The sequence below is a fragment of the Euleptes europaea genome, chromosome 7, assembly GCF_029931775.1.
Source record: "Euleptes europaea isolate rEulEur1 chromosome 7, rEulEur1.hap1, whole genome shotgun sequence".
NCBI classification, from domain to species: domain Eukaryota; kingdom Metazoa; phylum Chordata; class Lepidosauria; order Squamata; family Sphaerodactylidae; genus Euleptes; species Euleptes europaea.
Genome location: NC_079318.1, coordinates 22,574,339 through 22,599,129, shown reverse-complemented (window position 1 = coordinate 22,599,129; position 24,791 = coordinate 22,574,339).

Genomic DNA, 24,791 nt, shown 5'->3' with positions numbered 1-24,791 from the left:
TCAGATATGTAAAAAAAATAGAAATTAGAAAGCATTATTAAAGAAAGTGATAATTGGACTGTAATCAAAGTAAATTCCAAAATAATCTAATAATTTGTATGTATATGACTGTGTGTTTTGTTTGAAATAACAAATTTTTGAATAACAATTTTTTTTTAAAGAAAGCCAAAGGGCTGGGCGGCAGGGGGAGGGGGGAATCAAGGCAGTCTTAAGCCCAGTCACCCCTCACTATGGAAAAATCAGGTCTTTTGGAGGATCTAAATATACCACTTACCCCCTTTGCAGTCTGCAGCTTCCTTTGGGTTATGCTTCAAAAACTGAAAGAGCCAAAGTATTCAGGCACTTCTAAGGGAATGCAAGCAATTGCTCTGTGAGTTAGAGCTTGTTCATGTTTACCTCTGAGCAGTAAGCCTACTAGCCAGGGGAATCAATGGAAGTATTTCCCCACTTCACACCCAAGGTGAAGACTGTATTTGTGGTTGAGAGAAAAAATATTTATCCAGATCCAATTGGCTGATAAATGGTTTCTGGAAAATAAACAGAAGACCCAGGAAAAAATTTTTTTTTTAAAAAAAGAAACCCAAACCCTTGTTTTTGAGATGTCTGGATTAATTCAGCATTATTTGAAAACAGGAGTAGTTTTCCCCCTTTCTGTCACTCTGACTGTTACCCCCAAACTAAAGTATAGCTGGAGTTGCAACAGGGATGTCCAGCTATGGTTGCCAGGTCCCTCTTCACCACCAACGGGGAGGTTTTTGGGGCAGAGCCTGAGGAGGGAAGGGTTTGGGGAGGGAAGGGACTTCAGTGCCATAGGGTCCCATTGCCAAAGCGGCCATTTCCTCCAGGCGAACTGATCTCTATCGGCTGGAGATCAGTTGTAATAGCGGGACATCTCCAGCTACTACCTGGAGGTTGGCAACCCTATGTCCGACCTAAGCAGGATACAGTGAAATAATCGGCAAAGTATCAATGCATTAGAATCAAAGTACAGGCTCAAAAACACCATAATTCGTTTAGGTCTGGGCCAGAACACCACACTAAAAGTCGGGGAGTGCCTTATTTTTGCTCCCCAGTATCAAAAGTTCATACATGGTAACTCTTCTCGGACATGGAGCTTTTGAAATGAAAGAGCGTTTCACCTGCAGCCTGATGGTTTGGGAAGGGCTGGAAAAACAAAAATTCTGCCCCACACTTCATGGTCCCAAGAACTGGGCTGTGGTCTTACTTTCTGAGGAATTTGTGCAGCGCGGTAGCTGGAATTTGTGACAAAAGCATAGAAACAGAATGGTCTTCGTGTTTCCTTTTCTACGCTACTGGCCCAATGAAGCTGGCGGAGGGGGCAAAAAGGTCTGAACGTTAATGTTGTATTTCATTTATCTAAGATACAACTGGCAACGTGGGCAGCTGGTATCTCTGAATCCATCAGGAGGTTTTGAGCACACACTGTTTCCCCTGGAACGCTTTCAAGGTCTTCTTTCCTCTTCCGAACCAAAGTTGGGAGCCTTCGTATAAATGGTCTTAGGCACAATTACATGACATCAAAGGCTGTTTGTCTTGGTTGGAAGCCCTGGTTGGGATAAAACCAAGAACAATTTCAAATTGGCAAACAATGCTAATAAACACCCCTCCCCACTCCCCGCACAAGTACACATTACGGCAAAGGAATATAAAGTATCCTTACAGCTCATATTCTACCACCCTATCCTGTCCTTAGTCAGCAGTTCGGAAAACAAAATTCAACAGGCTCCCTCATAATGGATTTTATTTCCTTTTCCACTTGCTGGAAAACACAAAAGAATATGCTATAGCAAAATATCTGCAATCTCCATTCTTTTGAGTATTTCATGTTGCAGCTGCCGACTGGAAGCCAATTTTTTTTTTTAAACTTATACCAATTGGAGCACAATGCCGGGAGAGGAATCAATACGCTTGTTTTGAGCCTGTATCAAAAGCAGAGGCCAGGAAAGCCATCTCTAGGGACTGAGAGACTGGAACAGAGACAACAGGCAAGGAACAGTAGCGGACAAGGTAGCAAGCAGATCGTGCCCCGGGTTGAAGCAGTGACTGAACAGGAAGCAGGTCTGCGAGATCATGTATGGCAAGGCAACAGCAAAACAAAATGCAAGAATAAAGATCATAATAGTTAGCACTGGTAGATAGGGTTGCCAACCTCCAGGTACTAGCCGGAGATCTCGTGCTATTGCAACTGATCCCCAGCCGATAGAGGTCAGTTCTCATGGAGAAAATGACCGCTTTGGCAATTGGACTCTATGGCATTGAAGTCCCTCCCCACCCCAAACCCTGCCTTCTTCAGGCTCCACCCCAAAAACCTCCTGCCGGTGGCGAAGAGGGACCTGCCAAGTGCCAACCCTATTGATAGAGCATTGTCATATGTGTTCCATCACGTCTTTGTAGCAATAAGAACACCAGGCAGCTGTTCAGGGAGAGGCAGTTCAAGGTATTTTGCGGCCTGAAGCAGGTGCTGTACGTAGGTTTGCCAGGTACAGTTTAAGAAATTCCTGAAGATTTGGGGGCGGTGCTTGAGGATGGCAGAGTTTGAGGGGAGGGAGCTCAGCAGGGATATGATGGTATGGAGTCCACACTCCCACTTCCTCCAGGAGAACTGATCTCTGCAATCTGGAGATCAGTCATAATTCTGAAAGAACTTCAGGCCTTACCTTGAGGTTGGTGGCCCACACCTGCTTCCTTCTCTCCTTCCCACCCAATGGCCAACCTATCTTCTATCTGCTCCCCATCTTCAGCGATATTTGTTATTTATTTACTTAATGTGTACCTCACCTTGCTCCTCAATGGGGATCCAAAGCAACTTATGTCATTCTCTTGACCTCCATTTTATTTTCATAACAACCCTGTGAGGTAGATCAGGCAAAGAAAGAGTGACTGTTACAAGGTCACCCAGTCAGCAAGCTTTCATGGCACAGTGGGGAATCTGAACCTGTAGGGTTGCCAACTTCCAGGTACTAGCTGGAGATCTCCTGCTATTACAACTGATCTCCAGCCGATAGACATCAGCTCACCTGGAGAAAATGACCACTTTGGCAATTGAACTCTATGGCATTAAAGTCCCTCCCCTCCCCAAACCCCAACCCCTCATAAGAACATAAGAAAAGCCATGCTGGATCAGACCAAGGCCCATCAAGTCCAGCAGTCTGTTCACACAGTGGCCCAACCAGGGGCCTTTAGGAAGCCCCCAAACAAGACGACTGCAGCAGCACCATCCTGCCCATGTTCCACAGCACCAAAGATAATAGGCATGCTCCTCTGATCCTGGAGAGAATAGGTATGCATCATGACTAGTATCCATTTTAACTAGTAGCCATGAATATCCCTTTCCTCCGCAGGCTCTGCCCTCCTCAGGCCCTCCTCTGCCCCCAAAACCTCCCGCCAGTGGCAAAGAGGGACCTGGCAACCCTATGAACCTGGGTCTCCCAGGTCCTAGTCTGACACTCTAACTGCTATATAACACTGGATCTCAGCTGTCCTTCCTTCCCTCCCCTCGAAGCCACTCCCTGGGAAAAGTCTGGCCCAGTTGCAAAAATCACACAGTAGCAAGTTGCTCAGGTGAGTTGTGTGGTTACCACTTCTGGGCCCGGCCGAGTCCCGCAAGTTCTGTGGAGGCTGCTGAGTTGTGTGGCATCAAATTGTCTGGTAGCCACCACTGCACCTGGGTGAATCACACAAATTGCATGTTGCCAGGTGGTTGCTGTGCTGCTGGGTCTGGCCCCCAATTATTCCTACCTCCAGGGCAAGAGAGAGAGAATCAAGAGTGGACTGGGAGGCTAAAATTGCCCTGGGAAGGGTTCTGCCCCCTTCCTCTGCCTTTCACTGACAGAAATCAAGGTTTGAAGGCTGGCAATATTTTTGTAGTTGCCTAACAATCCCCACAATGGTTACTAAGATCTCCCTTCTCAATGGTACAGGTGCTGCTTCTGTGGGGAGGCTGTTTAACCTCCCAATGCTTTTTTAAAAAAATATTTCAGATTTTTCTGGAAACCTGGGACTTTTCTCAGGTTTGTAGAAAGATCTGTCTTGTTTGTTAATGGTTCCAGTCTCTAGATTTAAGTATCCACAGCTTGGGCCATGTTAAGAATTAGATAAATTGAGATAAGAAATCAGCATATTGGTCCAGATCCAGTGCAATGTTTCCAGATCCAGTGGGAATCCAGTGGCTTCACAGACCATTGGACAAGGCCTCGGATGTCTTTGGGCAAGTCATATTTCAGTTGCAGCTCCTGTAAAACAGTAACCACGTAAAGCACCAGCTGTAAAGGACCACCATGGTTTAGACTTAAGTAAAGCTTAAAGAGTCATTCAATAAGAAATGGTGTGGCAAGGGGAGTGACTCTATTGGGACTTTTATTGATTTTTTTTAATGTATTTATTGATTTTACTGTATTTTTGTTTATTGTATTAGCTTTTTATTGATTTTATTGTAATATAAACCAGTTGAAAGGCAGTCTAAGAATAAGCATAAATAAAGAAAACTCAACAATTAACCCATGGAGGTCAAGAGCAAGGAGAGTAGGCATAGTCTTGAGCCTCCCTCCACACATTGATTATCCACCCATTTCATGTTGTCCCATGGCCTTTATTTCTGTGTAATCGTAAGATACAGATATAACGTGAGAATGTTATTGAAAATCATAGAGCCCCATTGTATTTTAATTGCACTGGTGCTTGCTAAGACTTTCTTCTTTGATTTATCCACTTTGTTCCTGCGTTTAAAATCCATTACAATTGAGGTTCTGCAGAATGTTCAAAGATTAATATCACGCAGCCACGAGTTAGGTGTCCCCCGTTTCTTTTCCAAGCCACATCTGCATTTTAAAGTGGAAGAAATACCAAGGGCGAAAACGCACGGTCGCTTTAGCCTCCTTTATTCCCTGTTTCAGCCAGGATTGAGCCAGGATCGAATGCACGTTCGGCGAAACGCATGACTTCGATGCTGGCTGAATCCTGGCTGAAACAGGGCATAAAGGAGGCTAAAGTGACCGTGCGTTTTTGCCCAAAGTGTGCTCAAGGCAGCTCTGAAGTCACAGAGAAGGGATGACAAGAAATACTACTTTAGCGTAGGGTTACCAGGTCCTTCTTTGTCACCAGCAGGAGGTTTTTGGGGCGGAGCCTAAGGAGGGTGGGGTCTGAGGAAGAAGAAGAAGAAGAGTTGGTTTTTATATGCCGACTTTCTCTGCCACTTAAGGGAGAATCAAACCGGCTTACAATCACCTTCCCTTCCCCTCCCCACAACAGACACCCTGTGAGGTAGGTGAGGCTGAGAGAGAATGACTTGCCCAAGGTCACCCAGCTGGCTTCATGTGTAGGAGTGGGGAAACCAATCCAGTTCACCAGATTAGCTTCCATCGCTCATGTGGAGGAGTGGGGAATCAAACCCGGTTCTCCAGATCAGACTCCACCGCTCCAAACCACCGTTCTTAACCACTACACCACGCTGGCTCCATTACACTACGCTGGAGGGAAGGGACTTCAATGCCATAGAGTCCAATGGCCAAAGCGGCCATTTTCTCCAGGGGAACTGATCTCTGTCGGCTGGAGATCAGTTGTAATAGCAGGAGATCTCCTGCTAGTACCTGGAGGTTGGCAACTCTACCTCAGCATGATCAGACGAACAGATGCAATGAGGAAATGACTGCTTGAAGAATATTTGTGGGCAGCCTTTAGGTTTTTTTTTTTTTAAAAAAACACCTTAAAGGTTAACAGGATTTTTTTGGGTAAGACTCATGTACGTTCCTCACAGGGTACTCTCCTCCTGTCTCTCTCCCCCCCCCCCCCACGGAGGCATGTTTCGCTGCACAATTTGTCATGGTGTGACTGGAAAGCAGGCTAGAAGACCATTGAAGTCGCCACGTGTGACCCTACAGTGTGACAAACCTGACTGCCAGGGAAGGGGGTAGGGGACGGTTCCAAGCAAAGTCACTCCTGAAGTCAGTTCAAATCAATGTAATTGTTAAAGTTTCGGGGAGAGGGAGGAAACAGGCCCCGTCTAACACCGTGGGGCTAATGGAACGAGGAGTGCTAAATATAACCTTATAGCCTGCTGTATAGTAAGTCTTGGAGAGATTAGAAAGTTTTTGAGTGAGAGGACAATTAAACTGATTTGTAATTAACTCTGCAGAGAGTGAAACAGCAGAGTTAATGGAAATCTAAAATACCACTTGCTGTGCTCGTCCCTTAAAATTGTTTCTCTTACTATCCCCTTCCTCCCTCTGTGCCTCATAATAAGCTTGAAGACTTGGCAAGATGGCATTTTGGGGGTAGCAAACTTCCCTCCGGGCGGTTGCATAATTAACACCTCATTGCTGGGGATGTTTATAACAAATGGAAATTTTTAAAAAATGTTTACTAGAAAAACCTTATACATCCAACAGTGTCATGCAACTAAACCGAAATCACTTCTGTCGATCCATACAGCCCTTAAAGTTATCGCTGATGTTCATTTCCTGAAAATGTTTAGCAATTGGTGCCATGCATGAGCTTTAAATTGATACAGCTCTTGCATTCAGAAATGCATGTTCTAGTTGGTGTGGTCATGTCCATATATCACAATTTGTAGGGCTGTACAGTGCCGTAAACTACTTCAGCTGGCTCGATATTAAAGAGACTTCGAATCACGATCTTTTCCTGAGTTCTTCAAAGCTTTAGTTATAATGACATTAGCAAAGACTACAATGCTTACATGTGTAATTTTCAGAAATATAGTTAATATTAATGGTTTCACTCTTTGCTATCCAGTTTACAATTGCCTGTGACAGAGAAGGGTCATTTACACACTTGGATGGTTTAGTCCCCATGTTTCATTGTTCTTCATTGCTATTAGGTGGAAGTGGGATTTTAACCATAGTTCCTCTTGCCAATTCTAAATTCTCATTGCAAACCTGCAATGCCTATCCCCATAGCAAAGGCAAAAGTGGGTGCCACATTACTGACCTAGGGTTGCCAACCTCCAGGTAGTAGCTGGAGATCTCCTGCTCTTGCAACTGATCTCCAACCGATGGAGATCAGTGCCCCTGAAGAAAATGGCCAGTTGGACTCTATGGCATTGAAGTCCCTCCTCTGTATTTTACTACAGATGAGAATGGTGTTAAAATTGAATATGTAGAGTGATTATAAATACCCCCCTCTCGGTGTTGGAGGGAGTAAATGGCTGCCGTGGGGACAGGGTCAGGGAAAATGTTCCCTTGTTCACTGCTTTTCCTTTGCAGTTCCTTCCCAAAGTCTTTCTACACTGTGTCTCATATCCAGAATGCAGGGCGGGGAGGTGGGGGGACAGCCACAAGAGACAAGGGTTGAAGAGAAAAAAATTGTAGGTAGGGGAAGAGTGAAGTTCTCCCTCTCACCTGCCATTTCTCTGTTAAGAATCCTACATTTGCTGATGAACATGTAAAAAGGTAAAGGTCCCCTGTGCAAGCACCCATGGGGTGACGTCACATCCCGACGTTTACTAGGCAGACTTTTGTTTACGGGGTGGTTTGCCAGTTCCTTCCCCAGTCACCTTCCCTTTACCCCCAGCAAGCTGGGTACTCATTTGACCGACCTTGGAAGGATGGAAGGCTGAGTCAACCTTGAGCCGGCTACCTGAAACCGACTTCCATCGGGATCGAACTCAGGTTGTGAGCAGAGCTTGGACTGCAGTACTGCAGCTTTCCACTCTGCGCCATGGGGCTCCTGAACATGTTATTTGGAATTCAAAGGATATAAAAGCCTAGGAAAATGAGAAAATAAATATGGATAACTCCAGAAGTATTATTTTGAACCACTGAATATGATTATATTGGGAAGCCTGCTCCTTGTTCATCTTGCTCTTCTGAGTACTTGCTTCTGATCCTCTCATATCCAGTTTATGTTTAACGTTGCCAGGTCCCTCTTCGCCACCAGCTGGAGGTTTTGTGGGCAGAGCCTGAGGAGGGCAGGGGTTGGGGAGGGGACTTCAATGCCATAGAGTCCAATTGCCAAAGCGGCCATTTTCTTGCGGGGAACTGATCTCTATCGGCTGGAGATCAGATGTAATAGCAGGGGATCTCCAGCTAGTACCTGGAGGTTGGCGACCCAATTTATGTTTCACAAAGGAATGCATGGCTTTCTTCAGACTGAGTTTCTACCCATGACTAGTGTGCACTTGTGACTTCATTGCCTGTTTTCTTTCTGCAAAGATCTCTGCACCACCGCTCCACCCCCTGCTTCCACCGCCCAGCGTCCCAGTTCACTAAAAACAACAACTTCTCCAAAGCCTTTTTTAGCCCAGGCGGCAAAGGAGTTCATTTAGTGCCACCGGGGGTAAACGGTTCCAATAATGTGGACACCTGTTCTCTGAAAAAGGAATCAAGTCCAATTTGGCACGGTCAGCCAAGAAGCTTCATCAGCAGCTACAAATTGCTTTTCCAAAAAGCCAAAGCAGCTTTGTTTATCCAATGCAGTACACAGACTTAAGGTTTCATGATGGAAGTACACAAGCAGCAGCTATGACACTTGCATAAATTAGTTTATTTATTTGGAGTATTCTGCCAGGCCGTTGTAAGGGCTTCTGTTGTACTGTTGAATGATTATGTTGCTAACTAGGTATAATCAAAGGACAAATACAAATTTCCATCAGAATTTCAGAGACATTCCATCAGAAACTAGAAACGTGCTGCTGGTTGGCCAGATAGTCCAAATGTATGTGTGAAATTCAGCCACATCCCACCAATCAATCAATCAATCAAATCAATCAATCAATCGACCTTTATTGGCATATTTCCAGAAATATAGCATAGACGGTACGCAAGAATCCTCAAACCATACATTTCCCATATAAATATGATTTAAATTTTGATCCTAGTCTTGACAACTTCCGTCAAAAATTCCACCACCTTTATATGCCACCACAGCTGCACGGTTGATATATGCAGCAAAATGGAAGACTGATGAGATATCGGGAAAAAAGGACTGGATATACAAGATGATGGAATTGATGGAGATGGCGAAACTTACTGCTTATATTAACCAGACTGATAATGTACAATTTTGGGGGGAATGGGAGATGTGGAGAATTTACTGTGAAAAATATTTTTGATGGGTCATTTTAAAGGATACTCTTTGATGTAATCCCTCACAGTTATTTGGTATAGGGATAACATTAGGATGGTTACAGGTATATTAACTAGATAAAATAAGATACTTATAAAATAATTGAGTAGAGGGGGATTATACTGTTAGAAAAAGTATACATAATTTAATTTTGGACAGAAGAGAGTGAAGGGAAAGTCAATTTTTATCTTTTAGATTAGAAAATTTTATAGATTTTATTTTACATTGTTAAAGTATTAATGGAAATTGATTTATGATGTATAAATTGAAAAAATAATAAAAAAATTATTTAAAAAAAATTCCACCACCTTTAATGTGACTTCAGGGATAGTCATTGGGTGAAAACGCATGGTCGCTTTAGCCTCCTTTATTCCCTGTTTCAGCCAGGATTGAGCCAGGATCGAATGCACGTTCGGCAAAACGCATGTGTTCGATCCTGGCTGAATCCTGGTTGAAACGGAATAAAGGAAGCTAAAGCGACCATGCATTTTCGCCCATTCATTAAAAACCGGCATATACATCCCACTATCACTTCACCGTTTTCATCGCTTACGGTAACCAGTTCGCAGTGCTGTGGTCAAGAGAGAAGCCACACTTGGGAGAATGTTCACAACTGATCTCGTTCCCAAGGCCTGGATAAGTCTTTAATTCAGGACCAAATGGCCTTTCACTTTCCTTACAGTAAATATATTGTTTGTGAATTGTCTGCTGAAGGCATTTTCATTCCTTTAGTAAACAAAAGATTGGTTAACATTCTATGACATCACAATAACATGGCCAATCACAAGCAGGTTTTATTTACTGCTGGCAACACAAAAACCCATGGATTTGGAACTAGGGGCTATTACTCCCTTTCATCCTTTGCAGAGCAATCCTGAGATGAGTCACAACCGTCTAAATTCACTGGATTTAGAAGGGTGTAACTCTGCTCAGGTTTGCACTGTTAACTTCCCGCATAAGAAAGTGCTGACTGTTAGACGGAAATAGGTGAGGCAGAGGCACGAAATAGATAGACAGCAGCACAACACTGAAGGAAACAGAGGGGATGGTGCCACATTTTAATATTAGATGAATCACAAAAAACTACAGGTCTACTCAGAATTCCACTCTGGGCTACTCAATGGGGCTCACCCCCAGGAAAGGGTTCTTACGACTGTGCTGTCTGACACGCCAATGTATTAATTTAATTATGAAAGGAAGCAGGGTTGTGACAGATTGTTTTACTGTTTAAATATTTATCTCGTTTGGTTTTTCAATGCCACAGCAAAAAAAATGAGCAAATAAATTTCATTGCTTTTATACATGCTCTGTGGGTGGCAATCCTTCAACCTGCAGAAATGCTCTGGAGGGTCCAAACTATTGTCTTCCATATGGACCCCAGTCTTTTAAATAGGCCCTATTTTGACAAAAAAAAGTCAAACTTTCCTGATTGACTCAATGCTCTTTTCTTGCTGAATAATCACTCTCCTGCTATACTGGAGAAAGTAGCACAATTTCTGAGAATTGCTATGAACGTTCGTCAGCAAGTTAAGTAGAGGGCTTTTATTAATTCCACCATCCTATTATTTATTATGATTTATCCTTGTCAGAAATGCTCAACTGCAATAATTCTATGTTACTATGCAGAAGAAAGCTGACAGGAAGAAAGTAGACTCCTTTGAAATGTGGTGTTGGAGGAGAGTGTTACGGATACCGTGGACTGCCAAAAAACAAATCAGTGGGTTATAGATCAAATCAAGCCTGAACTGAACCTAGAAGCTAAAATGACTAATCTGAGGCTATCATATTTTGGTCATATTATGAGAAGGCAAGAGTCACTAGAAAAGACAGTCATGCTAGGAAAAGTTGAAGGTAGCAGGAAAAGAGGAAGACCCAACAAGAGAGGGATTGACTCTATAAAGCAAGCCACAGCCCTCAATTTGCAAGACCTGAGCAAGGCTGTCAAAAATAGGACATTTTGGAGGACATTGATTCATAGGGTTGCCATGAGTTGGAAGCGACCCTAACGGCACTTAACACACACACATGTAGATACCCCATGTTTCGATTTTATGCCAATAAAGGAGGTTGAGGTTGTTGTTGTTGTTGAATAAGATGTCTTTGCATACCAGAATTCACCATTCTGGACCAACTCTGATTTTGGCCTCCAGGTGGGAGCATTAACCAATAGTGCTTACTTCTGTTTAAGTGTGTTTAGGACTGCTGCCTACAATTTGCAGTCCCACTAGATATGTATCTGTAGAGACCTGATCCTGCCAAATCAGTGATGTCTTCTGCCGAATTCATGCAAGATACACGCAGCACCAGAAGTCAACATAAGCTGTATAGCACTATGGAATGGCAGAGAAAATGATACTTATTTACTGTAGCATTACAGGAAACATAAATGATTCCTCCTCCCACCCCTGTCAAGTCACAGCTGACCTATGGTTTTTTAAAGTAAGAGACATTCAGAGGTGGTTTGCCATTGCCTGCCTCTGCAACAGGACTAGGGTTCCCAACTTCCAGGTGGTGGCTGGAGATGTCCTGCTATTACAACTGATCTCCAGCCGATAGAGATCAGTTCCCCTGGAGAAAATGGCTGCTTTGGCAATTGGACTCTATGGCATTGAAGTCCCTCCTCTCCCCAAATCCTACCCTCCTTAGGCTCTGCCCCAAAAACCTCCTGCCGGTGGCAAAGAGGGACCTGGCAACCCTAATCAGGACTCTGATATTCCTTGGGGATTTCCCATCCAAATACTTGCCAGGATTGAAACTAAGAGTGTGTGACTGGCCCAAGGTCACCCAGCAAGTTTCCATGGCACGAGAGGGGATTCAAACCTGAATTTCCCAGATCCTAGTCCAACACCTTAACCACTACACCACACTGGCTCTCTATTAGGGCTGCCAACTACCAGGCTGTGACTGGAGATCTCCGGCTATTACAACTGATCTCCAGGCAACAGAGATCAGCTCACCAGGAGAAATCAGCCACTTTGAGAGGTGGACCTTGGCATTATATCCCACTGAAGTCCCTCCCTTCCCCAAACCCTGTCCTCTTCAGGGTCCACCCACAAAATCTCCAGCTATTTTCCAGCCTGGAGCTCTACATATTAATTATTTCCAACCCTACTCTCTACATAATATATTAATATAAAATATAAAATTGCAGCACAAAAAGTCAATGAAATGCAGTAGTGTTAGGGAATTTCAGATATAAAATGAAACTGGGGGGAGAAATAGGAAAAAAGTGAGCATCAATGTATCAGCAGTGGGTAGTCAGAGCCTTTCCCTCTCCTGACCCACTCTAGTTCCTAAGTGGATGTGACTGGCAGGCCCAGCTGATGTTGCTGATGTTTGTCTGGCCTCAACCGATGCTCCTGGCAGATGTTTTAATCTACTGTTTGAAGAATGACTTCTGTACAGCTCTGCTGTTGAAACATCTGTTTCTGTTTAGATAGACAGAGGCATTTCAAGCTGCAGCGGCTATGCCACACACTGGGAATTGTTTAAACGGCAGCCCGAGGTTGCTTACATTACTCCATTACGGCAAGAGAAGGATTTACTGCAGCAAAGCTTGACATATCTTTAAGCCCTGTAAAACAGATCATTCATGAAAAAGGCAGCTTAGCTTCCTAAACGTATCCTTTAAAGAAAAAAAGAGCAGCTTATGGTACCCCATAAAGAAATCTCTAAAAGACAACTTCCCAAAACTATATTTGAGCACATCTAGCAGAAAATATGTACCTCTGCCTTTTCCCCCTTAGTTTTGAGAGCTAAAAGGAAACCCTTAAGGTCTTTAAAATAAAGTGGGCTTGACATCTCTCAGTCCTAACCAGAATTAGCAGGATGAATCCACATGCTGTAAGGTCAGAACACTTGCTTTCTTCACTAGGTTTCTCACAGAGAAAAGTAATTTTTTTCACACTGTGATATTTCCTCCTTTGTAGGACTTAATGCCCTGACCTGGATGGCCCAGGCTAGCCTGATCTCGTCAGATCTCGCAAGCTAAGCAGGGTCAGCCCTGGTTAGTATTTGGATGGGAGACCACCAAGGAAGACCAGGGTTGCTGTGCAGAGGAAGGCACTGGCAAACCACCTCTGTTAGTCTCTTGCCATGAAAACCCCAAAAAGGGGTCACCATAAGTCGGCTGCGACTTGATGGCACTTTACACACACACACAGAGGACTCAATACCAGAATCTTTCCTGTTCAGAATATTTGGCAATAAGATGAAACAGTTATTTTCTTTGCCGGATCACTTTGCAAGGTACACCTTAAATCAGGCATTCTAATATTTGAATTCATCCAAATTACACTGTTAAAAGTATAGCGAAAACAAAACCCTAATGAAATGGTCAGCGTTTTCACAAGAGAGTGTAAAGTAGCTGTGAGGCTCGCTTCCACCGGCTGTGTGAACTGTTAATTCAGAGGAGAAATCCAGTGGCATAAAATATCATCCCATTTTGATTGCTTCTAACCAAAAATCAAATCTCACAGCAGCACATCAAAATAATATGTCTGATTCGTTCTTTTTCAAGCTCCCATGACCAAAAGGTCGTGAGCAAGTAAGTGCTACAAGTAAGTGCTGATCTCTTGACCTCAGGAATTGCTTGGGGGGGGGGGCCTGTCTTGAGGGTGGGTGCAAATGAGAGGTTGCTGAATGGCAGGTCTGCTCTGCACGCTTGGCTTCGGAAGTAGCTTTGCTCATTTTTCTCGTGTGCCTTGTCAGTCTCTTATGCGGATTAAAAGCATGGAAGTAAAATGGGTCTGCTGGCCATCATTTTTGGCTGTGGCTCAGTTGGTAGAGCATCTGCTTGGCATGCAGAAGGTCCCAGGTTCAATCCCTGGCATCTCCAGTTAGGGACTAGGCAAGTAAGTGATGTGAAAGACCCTTTTCTGCCTGAGACCCTGGAGAGCTGCTGCCGGTCTGAGTAGACAGTATTGACTTTGATAGACCAAGGGTCTGATTCAGTAGAAGGCAGCTTCATGTGTTCATGTGAAAACCGAACTGGGAGCCCAGCAGCACATTAGCACAGCAGTAAATGGGGAGTCTTTATTTCTTTAAGGAAAAGAGATACTTGGCTACCACCAGTGTTGTTCTTGGATCTCTGTCCACCAGGAAAAAGGGGACTATTTTATCTTGTCTTACGGTGGCAGGTAATTTAATTAAAATAGGGGTAATCTATTGATTGTGATAAGAATTGTATTGGGGACATTCCAACATGATATGAAGTAGTGTGTCCACTCTCTTCAGATCACATGGACAAAGTCTATCTGAATAAGGTAAGTTATCGTCTCTTCCATTTAACACTGCCAAAGGAGCGGGGTTCAAACGAGCGAGCATAAAAGCGCTGCGGTAACAAGGGACTGTACATCAAAATAATGTGGGGGGGCGCATGAGTAGAATCTTTAGTTGGTCTGGCACAAATAATCTTAGCTGTTTGGGTAACTTCCTTTGTGCATCCATTTTATTCCTTTCTTCCCAAGCAAACACAGCTACAGGGATATAATAATGATGAATTCTGTAGTGTGCTATATGGCTGATTAATTTCTCATTTGTTGGGGAATATTTGGCACTGTTTGCCTGGGATATAAATATTTTAAATCACTTTTGGTAATGAAGGCTTGTGTGTGTACATTGAACTGTGTACTCAGCTATCCAATTTAGGAAGAGCAGCGGATGCAAATTGTCTAAACAAACCTCAGCTGATTTCATTGTCATTATTCATATCCTGCTTTTCCCTGCGATCACTTTCTCTACATTGTGCTGGCTGGAAAACACCTCTGTTGTAGGTGAATAAGTTAGTTACTCATGCATCAAAACATTATATGAAATAAACAGTTACTGAGTCCTGCCCTCCCCACACAAGAAAATAAAGCAGTAGAATAGTGCACTGTTTTATGTTTCAAAAAAATTAGAAAAGCAACAAAGAAGAAATGTACTGGCGAAAACATTTTTCTCCATGAAGGGCTAATGTTTTAATTTTGCAAAAACATTTTTTTACGTGGGTAATATTAAAAAATTGAATCACGTATGGCAACTTTGGTTTGGGAAATTCCTGGAGATTTGGGGGTGGAGCCAGGGAGGGAGAAGTTTAGGGATGGGAGGGACCTCAGTGGGTATACTCTGCTATAGAGTTCACACTCCAAAGTGGTCTTTTCCCCAGGGGAACTGATCTCTGTAGTCCACATATGTAATTCTGGGAGATTGCCAGTTTCCACCTGGAGGTTGGCAATCCTAATATGCAGTTGAGAGTGAAACAATCTGCTCAGCTCCCTCAGGTACTAAGAAAACAAAATCACACCTCTATACTCAATTGTTATAGTATAAACTCAGTATAGGTATAAGAATAAATGTCGCAAAAGGTACCTTTTGATTCATTTATTCTTATACCTATACTGAGTTTATACTATAACCTACAGGTACTAGCTGGAGATCTCCTGCTATTACAACTGATCTCCAGCCGATAGAGATCGGTTCACCTGGAGAAAATGGCCACTTTGGAAACTGGACTCTATGGCATTGAAGTCCCTCCCCTCCCCAAACCCTGCCCTCCTCAGGGTCTGCCCCCAAAACCTCCTGCTGGTAGTGAAGAGGGACCCAGCAACCCAACTGTACCTACTTCAAAAAACATTTAGAGGAAGATACAGTATTAGCCTATCTTTTATTTATTTACGTTATTTATAGTCCCCCTTTCTCATTGAAACTCAAGGCAGATTACCTAGATAAAGTCAATACAATCAACAGGCTCGGACTCCAGTGCACAATGGAATAGGGGTTGGATTGCAGAAATCGGAACATCAGAACTGAACTGAAACAAAGCATAAGCATTTAAACATGACACATCAAAGGTTGCAGAAATTACGTAGTAGGAGCATACTTGCAGCAACAGACAGCACACACTATGCACAGTATTTATCTACTGGTCGTGGACTGTAATAATAAAGAACGTGAACTATACACAGTGCATGTCTTTGTGTGCTTGGTTGGAAGGAAGCTCCACGCAGCCCAGTGGGATTTACGCTGAGTAAACATGCATAAACTTGATGATAGCCTTGCCTGGAATATCCACTAACAAAAAAGCAAATGGGAATTTCAGGAGTTATGGTGAACTTCTCATGCTCTTTCCCCAGGTTTTACATGTGCCAAGAGGGGCCACAGATGTAGCTTGTGTTTGCTATTTATGTAGGGATTCTTTTTACTTTTGTCGTGGGAAAGTAGGGCTTATTAAGCTTCAGATAACCTTGCAAATTTTGCATTCGCACAAATAGCCCAGGATTGTAACAGATGGGGTTCGTTTAGCTTCTTTTTTTTTTTAACATCTAGAAGGAAAGGTTCTCAGATGCATCAGACAAACACTCTGTTAGAAAGGGAAGGGGGAGAGAGAATCCTATTCATCCATTGCACTAGCCTTCCAAGTTAAAGCCCCTCTCGCTTGACAGCAGCAAGTGGCAAACTTAAGGAAGCAATGGGTCATGGGAAAGGTCCCATTAGATCAGTGGGAGCACACACTAAACAAATACAGCCACATGGATGCGCACATTTAAATACTGCCCAAGGGAATATGTAGACATATGTTAAGTATGGCTGACAGAGGCAGGCTTGGGGCCTCCAGAAAGCTTTGCAGCCCCAGCCCTACGGGGGGGGGGGATGTGGTGGGGGCACTTGTTACCCCCAGGGGAAAACCCATACCCTGGTGACTGACCCTGCATGGTCCTATCCAATAATGACTAGTACACCGTAGCTGGAGTGAAAAAGGCCACAACTTTATTGATTACAGCGTTAGGCATTGGCAAGCATGAAGGGCAGGATCCAGGGATCAGCTGACCCGTCTGTCAGCTGATAGCACCCTGCGCCCAACCCGTCTGCTGGGCGCAGCCTGAGATGGCAGTATGCCGGGTCCCCACGTGGGCGGAAGCCAACTGTGTGGTCCACTGCCACTTGGGAGGAGGCCAAACCGCAACCCCCGAGCCAGGCTTCACCATTCTTGGCTCCCCCAAAAACCCCTTATTAGGGTCCCCAGAGTGGGAAGTGGGGCACGCAGGCCGTCTTTCCCCCAAACTGGATCCAGCCCTATGCCCAAACCGCCACAAGAGGCGACCGGAGATGCCTACCCCCGCCTCTCCGGGTGTCTCCCTCCAACGCCTAATGCTGCAACCACCGGCAGAGCCAATGACTTATGTCCTGCAGCCATATGTCCATGCCCCATGACGACAAGTGCACCCCGTCCAGGCGGAACAAGGCTCTCCTCCGATAAGACAGGTCTGGGTGATGGATCATGGCTCCTCCCGTGGCCGTCACCGCCTTACCCATGACCACCGTGACCTTCCGCCTGGCCCGATCCACCTTTTTAAGGTACTGCGCACCCGACCAGCACCTCCGCTCCATCATGTCCGACCACACCAGGGTCGTCCTGGGCAGCAGCGCGGCCAGGATCCCCAGGTCCGCTGCTGCCACCTCCCACAGATCGCGGCCCTTCCGTCTCGCCAGGTCATTCTCATCCATCTGATTACCAAGATATCCGGTACCCCATGTTGCCACCCCCTGCGCCGCACCGGCGGCACCAAGGACTCCCAGCGCATGCCGACCCCGGTGTCAGCCAGCTCCTCCGCCTAGGCCCTTGGGGTCTCTCACACCACTGGATGACCAGAGCGTCTGGGGGTCCATGAAGCTTTGACCCCCATCAAAGCGTAGGTGCCAAGGCACGTACACCCAAATATGAGAAGTCCAGTTAACCAGCTGATGCCGTACATTCCCCGTTCCAGGGCACTATACTGTGCCCGCAAATCAAAACTCCCTTCCTCTGAGGGGCTGCAAATCCAGCAGAACCACTTAGATTTTGCCTTCCTGTGGCCTGGCGTACCCCTTACGCTCTACGGATCTCTCCCTGGATAAAGGCCAAACTCCGTAGTTGGGGGAACAAGTTCAGTCCCCCACATATGCAAACTGCTGTCAATTTGCTGTATGTTAGTGGGGCTCCAATCCCAACCCACTTACAAATGTCATCAGCCCTGGGAGGGCTGGCCCATAGGCACTGCTGTCCTTACCTGAACCCATCCTTGTGACCATACCACTGCTGATGTAGCAAAGCAGTAGAGCGCAGAGCAAAGGACTGAAGGGCCATCCTGTCCCACCCTGTGCACACTGCAGGGAACTTTTGCCCAAATGGTCAGTGTGGCTGACAGAGGCAGGCTTGGGGCCTCCAGAAAGCTGTGTGTGTGTGTGTGTGTGTGTGTGTGTGTGTGTGTGTGTGTGTGTGTGTGTGTTTAAATCCATCAATCAGTCTCCAGATCTGTGAAGTATGATGATGAAAACTGCAAAAGAAACAAGCGCTCGGGTCTCTTCACCTGCTGCCCCATTAAAGCTTCACTGCCCGGGGACGCTCTGATTTCAATTCCAGGCCATTTAGGCTGTGAGTGGGGGAAAGGGAGGGTGGTGCAGAAAAAATGGACCAGAGTCTGACCGGAGTCACCTTCCCTGGCAGCACTGAGGCAGTCGGGTTGCCTTCTTGTCCATTTCCCTTTCTGGAGCGTCCTCAGGTTTCTCTCCCCCCGCACAAGAACGAAGATGCCGCTTTTAATGCTTCGTGGCTGAAATCAGTGTCTGGCGGCCACTGTGTGCCAACCCAGCAGGATGGCACTGAGGCTTTGTGATGCCATCTGGGCTCAGAGACATAAGGTGAAAATCAAATTAAAATAATTACATCTCATGCCTGTACGCTGCTCGCAGCTGTTCATTTGTCAGGATAGAACTGATCCGTGTCGTCGCCACCAGATTAAAATAATGGGGAAGGGCTGCCGTGAAATAAATGGCTGCTGGTGAGACTGCGGCACGATGCAGTTCAGAGCCACTGGTTGGCCAGCGGGGGATATCAGCGAGATAATAAATAGTTACCCCATAGACATGGCTGATGCTACAATATGCTGTGTGTATGTTGGGCCACAGGTGTGTGATGGGGTGAATATAGACTATGATAATATTTGAAAGCACTGGAACAGCCAGTTCTGTAGAGGTAAAAGTTGCACACCACCAGTGGGCAGGTCTCTGCATGAAAGCCCCAAATACTCAATCAATCAATCAATCAATCAATAACTTTAATACGGTCCAAGACCAGCTGATAAAAATATATATACATAGTAACAGGATAACGACTATATACACCAATAAATATTTGATAAAAATAGCCACTCATTCATTGGAGAGCCATTAAGAACATGATTTTAAAATATGATACATAATTGCAGTCAATATAAATAAAAGTCACTCATCCATTAAGTTCAGCCCAGGCTCGCCTAGTCTTCATAGCTCGCCATCCAAATTTGGCCACTTTAAAGGTTAGCTCCATGTTCTTATCTGAGAGCATGTTAGAAAGCCGGATTGCTCTGGATCTCCCTGGGAAGCCATCTATTACAGAGGAGATGGTTTCACGTATCTTGCTATAGATTTTACAGTCAAACATGACATGATCCAGGGTCTCTATACTCCCATCACAGCAAGGGCACAGACGTTCACTGTAAGGTAACTTTTTATATCTCCCTTCCGATACAGCTGAGCCAAATAGTCTTATAAGCCATGGTTTTCAGCATCGTTTGTGATGAGATCATTTCCATTTGTTCACTGGAAAGTTCACAAACACGGTCCTCCTATTTGTCTGAGATCTCCCTCTAGTAATTTTATAACTTTAGAAGAAATATGTGGTATGGCCTTCAGACACACTTATGAGAGGCAAACTTTACAACTGAGTTACCGCATTCCAAGATCTGTTTGTTAAAGGAAAGAAGGAGAGAGCTGAGTAATGCGGGGACTAGCAAAGTGACAGAGTAACTCAAGGAAGTGGGACAAAATAGGCAGTGGGCAGAAAAAGGGACCTAAGAAAACAGCAGATGCCAGAGGCCCAGAGACAAAATGAGGATCCAAGAAGAAAATAGGACTGCAGCAAAATCTCATAGCAGGTCAAAGGCTACACATTGTTAGGGGAAGGACCTGGACAGAGAAGGAAAGCCGGAGGAGGCTGCTCACAAGATTGCTAGCTCTACAGTCCGACAGCTAAGATGTAACTTTGCATAGTATGGTACTATTAGTGTTACACGGAAAGAGAACTGTTCTTTTCCTACTACTGCCATTTTGATGACTTGGGGTGGTTCCACACTTGGGCCATTCTACACATTCAGGCCATCACTGTTCCAGCAACAGCAGCATGTGGAATTACAAGGGAAGATCCATATCAGTGAAGACTGCACTTTTAAAATCATTTACCTCCTGATTTTCTCATCCACACAGGAAGTTCTGTTCCATTACCATCATGAAACCACCCTTGCTTCTGTTAACTTGTCTCTGTGATTTTTTTGAGCCAATTAACACTACTATGTAGGGCTGTCAGCTCCGGGTTGGGAAATACCTGGAGATTTTGGGGTGTGGAGGGGTCTGAGGAGGGCAGGGTTTGGAAAGGGGAGGGACTTCAATGCCATAGAGTCCAATTGCCAAGGAGCCATTTTCTCCAGGGGAACAGATTTCTATCGCCTGGAGATCAGTTGTAATAGTGGGAGATCTCCAGCCACCACCTCGAGGTTGGCAACCCTACTACTATGTCATGACACTAGGCCCATAACAAGGAAGGAACAGGAGAGCACTAAATTGATGATGTCATTGTCTGGAGACTGATGATACTATTATAAGTGTGTGTACAAGTGATGGTAAGTGAGCTACATTTGACTGGAGACCACAACAGAGAGCAAAGGCCAAGTAACATTGCAGTGGAGTGGAGTGGAGGCAGAATTTTACATGGTGATGTGAAATAACCAGCTACCGGTAACTGCTCAGTTGCAGGCTACTTTAGTTATTACTTATTTAAATCATGATTTGATATTACCCTAGAACAAGGTTACTTCATTTGCTTATCCTTGATTTTCCCCTGTGGTCTGATATATCCTGGGTGATAAATAGTCCGATTTACATGAAACAAACACAGGGTTGCCACCCTCCAGCTGGTGGCTGGAGATCTCCTGCTATTCCAACTGTTCTCCAGGTGACAGAAATAGGGTTGCCAGGTCCCTCTTCACCACCAGTGGGAGGTTTTTGGGGCAGAGCCTGAGGAGGGTGGGGTTTGGGGAGGGGAGGAACTCCAATGCCATAGAGTCCAATTGCCTGGAGAAAATAGCCGCTTTGGCAATTAGACTCTATGGCATTGAAGCCCCTCCCCTCCTCAAACCCCACCCTCCTCTGGCTCCGCCCCAAAAACTTCGTGCCAGTGGTAAAGAGGGACCTGGCAACCTTATGATGAAGATATGGATTAATTGCCGGGGCCAGAGGGCATGATCTTCCTTTCTTTCATCCATGAGTCCTTATTCTTATTTATTTCTCACGAGCAGAGTAAATGTCTACCCTGCTTGCATATGAAAGATCTTGACTCTCTGTAGAATGGCATCGTCATCAGGACACTTGTAACCATCCAATCTGATCAGCTTTCCGACCTGCCTCGGATCACATAACATAATCAGGAGATTTCCAGGAATAGGACCTAGGACTTCTGTCTGCTCATCCCATGCTTTAATAAAGTGTAGCTTATGCTTATTCTTCCCCACTTGACACTGTGGCGAGTTTAATTTAGACGTTGCACAACTACAAAACCAGGACAGGGTTCACCCCAGGGCACATTTGTTTGGGGCACCGATCTACCTAGCCCTGCTGCTATGTCCAATGACCTGTCTTTGTTCAAGCTCCACTTCACTGCACCACTTGGCACCCACAGAGAATCACCAGGCTTGCATTATTCTTTGTTTTAGAACCTGTGCCTTGGAGTTGGTGCCTCCGTGACTCCTCTGAGTGCTGAATACCGGCCAAACGTTCCTTACTCGCACTGAACTACAGACCACCACTGTAATGAAGAAACCAACCCGAGGCAGAGTAACTATAGAAACTCCTGCAATAATTACAGAGGCAGCGAGGGGATGTACAAAAATAGACGGCAAACCACACTGAATGGAGTTTGATAATAAGCACCCAGGAACTGGATACAAGGGAGGAACGCACCACAAGCGCACAGCATGAGGTGATAATCTCCTCCCTCCTTGGTAAGTGTGGTGTTTGCGGGAAAACCGCTGGCAGTTGTGGTTTACTATGCGTACCACAGAGAAGAAAAACCACAGTGGTTAAATTACTTTCTTACTTCATCCCACCTATTCTTTTACTATAGATGCAGAATTGAGAAAAAGGAAAAGAGGGTTGGGGTTTTTTTACCATTACACATAGATCTAATGACTATAAAGTCAATTCAAGCCCTTCCTCCCATCATGTCTTTTGTCAGTACACATTATTATTTATCCAATCTTCCAAGTATTTGAGCTGCCCCGCTCACTTTTTGGATAAGAGACTTTATATTGTTTTATATTTATGCATCCCACATTTTGTCTTTTATTTGTGCATCCCAGATGTTTTGGGAACAAATGTGGTCTCATGCTCGCTTGCTGACTTCTTGTACAACAGACTTGCATTGCTATCATTTTCTTCTGTTCCCATTAAAAATGGTTGTATTTCTCTTTTTGGACAGAATCGTTTCTGAATTCATTATTCTCTTGTCAACACTTAACTCCTCTGCCTGTTTCTCCTTAGTCTCTTAGGGGTGTCCTTTTTAGGTCAACAAAATGTCATCGCTGTACATGTGTCTTTTCTCCTTCCCCATCTTCCCTTCCAGTGATTTCTTTTCCTCTTTTTCATGTCTAATTTCTGTTTTAACTTCCTCTAAATTTAGTTCTTCCATTCTTATACAGTACTTCTCATTTACATATCTTACTCCTTCTATTCTCTCCCCTTTTCCACATTCTTTCACTTTACCAGTGCTTTCAGATGTCTTTGCTTCAAACTTAAACAACTTCTTTTGAAAACCCTTTTACTACACTGCTTTGCTTTGAGTAGCTACCACTGTATTTATCTTCTTTCCTTTCTTTATAGAATCATAGAGTTGGAAGGGACCACCAGGGTCATCAAGTCCAACACCCTGCACAATGCAGGAAATTCACAAATACCTCCCCCCACACACCCTAGTGACCAGAAGATGGCCAAGATGCCCTCCCTCTCATCATCTGCCTAAGGTCACAGAATCAGCATTGCTAGCAGATGGCCATCTAACCTCTTCTTAAAAACCTCCAGGGAAGGAGAGCTTACTACCTCCTGAGGAAGCCTGCTCCACTGAGGAACCACTCTAACTGTTAGAAAATTCTTCCTAATGTCTAGATGGAAACTGTTTTGATTTAATTTCAACCCGTTGGTTCTAGTCCGACCTCCTGGGGCAACAGAAAACAACTTGGCACCCTCCTCCATATGACAGCCCTTCAAGTACTTGAAGATAGTTATCATATCTCCTCTCAGTCTTCTCCTCTTCAAGCTAAACATACCCAGCTCCTTCAACCTTTCCTCAAAGGACTTGGTCTCCAGACCCCTCACCATCTTTGTTGCCCTCCTCTGGACACGTTCCAGTTTGTCTACATCTTTCCTAAAATGTGGTGCCCAAAACTGAACACAGTACTCTAGGTGAGGTCTAACCAGAGCAGAGTAAAGCATTTATAAGTGTTCAGTCTACACAGTACATGGATTACCAACTCCAACTGAGGCCTTTTATGCATGGCTGTTTCCCTTGTGGTCACCCCTCTGATGACTTCGGGTCTTTGTTTGGATTATGCATGCCATTTCCAACTGTTAGAGGTTGACTTGCTCTCCCCCTGTGTTCCCCCATATTTTGCCCGCGTTTTCAGAGACCTGTTTATCTCGAATTTGAAAATGTGGGCAAAACACGGGGAAACACAGGGGGAGAGCGAGGCGACCACTGACGGTCAGAAACAGCATGCATAATCCAAACAAAGAACCGAAGTCATCGGAGGGGTGACCACAAGGGAAACAGCCATGCATAAAAGGCCTGAGAGAAGTTTCCAACTCCAGGTTGGGAAATTCCTGGAGATTTGGGAGTGGAGCCTGGGAATGATGGTGCGGGACTTCAGTGGGGTATAATGCCATAGATTTCAGCCTCTAAAGCAGTGGTTCCCAACCTGTTCAGTATGGTGACCCACAAGTCCAAATTTACTTGGTATGGTGACCCATCCAAGGCTAGCCCTAGGTTTTCTGGTGCCCTATGTGAAGTATTGCCCTAACCTGGATAGACCAGGCTAGCCTGATCTTGTCAGATGTCAGCAGTTAAGCAGGTTTGGCCCTGGTTAGTACTTGGATGGGAGACCTCCAAGAAATACCAGCATTGCTATGCAGAGGAAGGCAATGGCAAACCACCTCTGTTAGTCCCTTGCCTTGAAAACCCCATAAGGGGTAGCCATAAGTCGGCTGCGACTTGACGGCACTTTACATATACACAGGCAAACTATTACCTTGGCATCCATCTGGTTTACCATTCCATTTTCTTCAGTGATAACCAGATGTTTCTGAGAAACCAACAAACATTGCAGAAAGGACGCAGCTGCCTTCACTATCAACCCCAAACAAGTGACATTCTGACTTACACGGCCTTTGCATATGAAGGTTACATTCCATCCTCTCCTTCTCGATCACTCCCTCTAATCCCCCCTAAATGGGGTTGCCAGCTCTGGGTTGGGAAATACCTGGAGATTTAGGGAGGAGAGCCTGGGGCGTGTGGGGTTTGGGGAGGGAGGGACCTCAGCAAGGTATAATGCCATAGAGTCCACCTTCCAAAGCAGTCATTTTCTCCGGGG